This window comes from Myotis lucifugus, unplaced genomic scaffold (assembly GCF_000147115.1).
Source record: "Myotis lucifugus unplaced genomic scaffold, Myoluc2.0 scaffold_35, whole genome shotgun sequence".
NCBI lineage: Eukaryota > Metazoa > Chordata > Mammalia > Chiroptera > Vespertilionidae > Myotis > Myotis lucifugus.
Window position 1 is genome coordinate 1,849,700 of NW_005871083.1, and position 5,464 is coordinate 1,855,163.

Sequence of the window (5,464 nt, forward strand, 5' to 3'; positions counted from 1 at the left end):
CACCCTGTGGAAATATACTGACGGCCATCACTAAGCAGACCGTGAGGCCTTGGGAGGCTGGCCAGCTCCTCAGTCAAGAAAACAGCATTTTGACCTCACAGAGCTTCCCCACGTCCCCCTCCCCCTGCACGCCCTGTTTCTCCGTTTTCTGTTCTCTATAAAACCTTGTGTTTGGAACGTCTGGGTGGCAGCGAAACAATAGCACCAGCCAGCCACCCCGGTGCGGCCCTCCGCTGGCCCGATGGGACTTAGCGGTTCACCTTCACCGGTTGGCCCCCACCGGTGCGCGTGTAAGTCCTACAAACCCGTGGCGTTCACAGCCAGTCCTGTGGGTTATTTCTTTGGGAATCCAAGAACAGTACACTGAGGTTTTCTGGGACCTCAGCACTTTGCATAGCAGCCTTTCCCTCCCAGGAATGTTCCCTGTCCTCCAGACCAACTCCGTGCCCTGAGGTCAGGCCTTCGTGGCCCCAGGGACTCCACTTATAGGACACACGCAACCTGCAACCTACGGTGGGAGCGACACTCCTTTCTTACAGTGCCTGCCTCTCCCAATGAGGAAAGCATTCTAAGGGCAGGACTGTGTCTGTTGATTCTGTGTTTTCTTTCTCACCTACCAGGCACCTGAAACATAACAGGAGCTCAGGGACATTGGTTGTGTGGCTAACTGGCTGCTCCCGCACCCCCACCACAGCTCCTGCCCCCGATGACTTTGCTAGACCTTCCTAATGCCAGCTAGTGGTCCTTGAGTCACCTGCTGCCGGGCACCAAGTCCCCTGACCTGGTTGAACCGATGGGAGCACCTGCAGCAGCACCTGCCCCTGTGGTGTTGTCATCCCACGGCCACACCTGTGCTAGACAGCGTCCTAGGCACTGGGGACCCCCCCCCCGGCTCCTTTCTGCCAGCACGCTGTACCCACGTCTTCCCTCCGGCCCCTGGATATCTGGGGCTGGATCACCCTCTGTCATGGGGCTGCCCTGTGAACGGTAGGACGTTTAGCAGCATCCGTAGTGTCTACCCAATAGATGCCTGAAGTATTATCCCACACTCCTACCTCACCAGTGTGATGACCAAAATTGCCAGACATTTCCAAATGTCCGCTCCTGAGGGGGCAAAACCGCCCCCTGCCGTTGAGAGTCCTGCACTGAGGCCAGGAAGCTGGGCTCCCGCAGTAAAACAGGGAGGAGTCGGGGTGTTGGCTGACAGTTATTGTTAAACTGCCCGTCTCTGTCCCATGCCCTTTTCTGAATGTTTAACGTCACAAAAAACACACCAGACTGTAATAAACTCCGCCAGGAAGCGTGAACCCGAGGTCAGGGGCTTGGGAGTCCCAGGTCCATTCCCCTTTACCCTGTCTTCCCACGGCCTCTGCTGTTCCTCGGCAAAGCGGGGACCACAGCAGCCCCTTGTTCGCGGGGTTACTGCGCTCACACTGGGCAAGTGTGACTTATCCTCAGCGTCGCCAACGTCACCCGAACAACCCAGTGCTGCACGTGTTGTCATTGGAGAGACTGTCATTCAAACAGAGCAGGCGATACGCAGATGGGGCAAATGAAACCGTAGGGGGACTTGGGTACAGAGCAGCTCAAAGTTTCTGGCCGCATTTTCAGTTTGCATTATAGCCACACAGAGCAGCGGTTCTCAACCTGTGGGTCGCGACCCCTTTGGCAGTCGAACGACCCTTTCACAGGGGTCGCCTAAGACCATCCTGCATATCAGATATTTACATTACGATTCATAACAGTAGCAACATTACAGCTATGAAGTAGCAACGAAAATAATTTTATGGTTGGGTCACAACATGAGGAACTGTGTTTGAAGAGCCAGAAGGTTGAGAACCACTGACATAGAGGCATGAAGAGTAAAGAGCAGAATATATAGAGAATTCCTGCACCTCGACAGCAAAAAGACAAAGAACCCATTTTAAAAATGAGCAAAGGACTTGAGTAGGCATTTCTCCCAGGACGACATACAGAAGCCAACAATGTGAGACGACGCTCCACATCATGGTTGTTAGGGAAATGCAGATTAAAACCACAGAGAGCGCACCTTCCACGTGCTCACATGGCTAGAATTTTAAAAAAGAAAGAAAATGAAGAAACAGAACATAAAATTAACCATTTTAATTGCGAGGATGTGGAAAAATGAAGCAGCAGATTCTTATAGAGCCGTGTCATAGAATTAGCTATCAAAGGGAATGAAAACTACTTCACGCCACAGCACAGATGAACCTCAAAAACATAATCATGTTCTCAGACTTTGGTGACAGCATTTAGCACAATTTACCTTTTTTTTTCTTTTGGTCTGTCTACCCCCGCCCCCCCCCCCCCCCAGGCCCCAAACATCCCCTTTGTGAAAAAGGGGATCTCTCTCCCATGTTGACCAGGTCCCACTGTGTATGGAACCTGTGCCAGGCCCAGGACCCCGTCACCCCCCACCCCACCATCACAGGGCCTTCTGTGATCCCGGTGTTCCAGGAAAACACGCGACGAGGAGTGTGGGAAACGCTTACTCCCCTGCAACGTGAAGACATTCCTCTGGGGAAAGATTGTGAAATCGCCAGCTCACCTCCCAGGCAGACATCAGCGGAGGGGAATGTTCTCACACCCAACTTTTCTGGAGTCGGAGGTTTGTTTTTGTATGTGTGCTTTTTATTTTTATTTATTTACTTGTTTTAAAAATATATTTTTTATTGATTTCAGAGAGGAAGGTAGAGGGAGAAAGAGAAACATCAATGATGAGAGAGAATCATTGATCAGCTGCCTCCCGCACATCCCCCACTGGGGGTCGAGCCCGCCACCCCAGGCACGTGCCCTGACTGGGAATCCAACCGTGACCTCCTGGTTCATAGGTCGACGCTCAACCACTGAGCCACGCCAGCCGGGCTGTTTGTGTGTTTTTTAAATGACATGCTAGGCAAATGACGTCTTAGATGGTTTTCCCCATGGGGCTTTGTGGAGCCCTCGTCAGCATCTCCCTCGATTGCCTGACACTGACCCCCGTGAGGTTGACTGCGAGGCATCATCTGGACCTCAGAGGCAGGGAGGAATGACGGAGAGGTCTGAGGGCCCAGCAACTGCCAAAAGAAGCAGCTAAGCAGGCGTCTTGGCGGTCAAAACTCAAGTCTGTTTCTCCCCACCTTTAATTTTTTTCTACTTTATTTTTATTGAGCTAAAATTCACATAAAATTAACCATTTGAAAATGTCCAGTTCAGTGGCATTTAGTACGTTCACAGTGCTGTGCGGGCACCACCTCTGTCGAGTTCCAGAACATTTTCATCATCCCCAAAGGAAACCCCATACTCACTGTCAATCCCTCTCCATTCCCTTCTCCTCTTGTGCCCCCGACACCTCGCCTCTACTTTTTGTCTCTATGGATTTGCCCATCCTGGCATTTCACATGTGTCTGAATTCTTTCACTTCTTTCATTTTCTTTTCTTTTCTTTTTTTATTCATGTTGGAAGAGAACCCCTTTTAGAGAGAGTGTGACCAGGGGGTGACAACTAAACTCAGAGATGAGAAGAAGCCCAACAAGCCAGGGGGAGGGGTGGTGGGCAGAACTTTCTGGGCAGGGCCACTGACTGCCCCCAATCCCTGCTGGACTAGAGTCTGGAGGGGGAGAAGGAAGGCTCTCACTGCATCCAGAGGAGAGGGGAAGATTGGAGCAAAGGGTGGTGGGAACAGGATTTCAAAGAGCCATCAGAGTGATGAGGGTGGCTGATTCCCCCACAGCTCTAGCCACCCAGTGATTGACAAGCCAATCATGTATCCCGCCCCCTCCTCACTGGTGATTGGTTCAAAAATGGGTCTGTCATCTGATCTGAACCAGTGAAGCGTGAGGGGAGGTCAGGTGAGGTGCTTCTGGGAAAGTGGTCCTCACTCCTGAGAGACAGGCTGGGAAGTGATGGTTCCTCTGAGCATCAGGATGGGATGCCAGGGTCGGCAGCAGCCATTTGCCACCGTGAAGAGAGTCAGCAGGGGAGTGAGGCCACCAGTGAAATGGCAGCGTGGAAAATCAAACCCGAGTCCTTGGTGACATTGCTGAGTGAGAGCCATCCGATCTCTGGGCTTCTTGATACACAGGACAACGCATCTCCCTTAGGGTTAAGCCACAAGCTGGAGCTTTTTGTTACGGACCTCCAACCACATCCTGCCTACACACCACAAGCTCGTCCAGCCTGGCAAGCGAACGTCTATGAAACCAGAGGCCAAAGGGGAAAGATGGTGGGGAGACTCACATTTCCTGAGCACCCGCTAGACCCACACTTGGCACAGGCATTTTACAGAGGTCTCTCCTGAACCCTCAGACCAGCCCTTTGAGGCAGCTACTGCAATGACTCCACTTAGCGGAAGAGCAAACTGAGGCCGAGAGGTGAAGACACTGGCCTGATCCCAATTGGCCGGACTGGGATGTGAACCCAGGTCTGCGGTGGCACTTGGCCAGCCTGCTTCCCGGCGTGTGGGTGCGGGGGGGCCGGGAGGGTAGGGTATGATGGTGCTGCCTGGCAGGGGGGTTGCCTCAGCTGAGCTGAGCCACCATTCTCTGCAAACATCTGTCATCGCCTAAGAGCAGGCAGCCCCCAGGCCCAAGAGCCCACCCCAGAGAGACGGGGAGCCTGCCTGGGTTCCACTGGACGGTGGGGAAAGCCTTGTCAACCCGCAGGATAATCCCACTGGAGCCCTTCCTTCTTCCTTCCTGGCGGACAGCGATGCCAGCAGCCACTGTGGTCCACGGGGACAGCAGGGCACTCTGAGCTCCTGGCTGCCCTTCCCGGCAGGCCCTCCAAGAACACTTTCCCTTGGCAAGAGTTGACAAAAGAGGGAGAGAGAGAGTCCTTGGCCTCCCTGTGCAGTGCCCAGTGCACAGAAACCCATCACTTGGCAAACACAAGCTGTCCCGCCGTCAATCACAGGGTGCGGGCACACAAAGGCAGAGAGTGATCTCTGTCTGCTGGGCACGCAGGCCACAGCCCTGGTGGGCGGGTCAGGAAGGCGACAGCCCGCTGCCCAGGCCCCTGGCCTACTCTCCTCTTCATCTATCCCTCAAGCATCAGCCCCCAAATACTTCTCTAACGTTTATTTATGTTTCTTATTACAAAGGCATAGGATTTGTATCAGAAGGGACCATGGAAACAATGATGGATATTTAAAACAGAGGGGATTAAAGCAGGGATCTGGTGAGACAGGCTACAGAAAGGCTTCGAAACCCGGCAAGGGACCATGAGGTGACCCAGAGGCTCATAACAGCAAGAAGCAGCTGCCCCAGCCCCAAGGTGGTGGGGACACAGAGAGAGGCTGCTGTTTTTCAGGTTCAGGATCCGGGGTCACCAAGAGCTGGGAACATGCTGTCTGCGGGAGTCAGTCCCTTGGTAATGTCTTGCAGAATGGGAGAGGAGGGTGATCTAGGGGCAGACAGGCCCAGGACCAGACAAGTAGTCATCGCAAACACCCACTTCCCGCAGC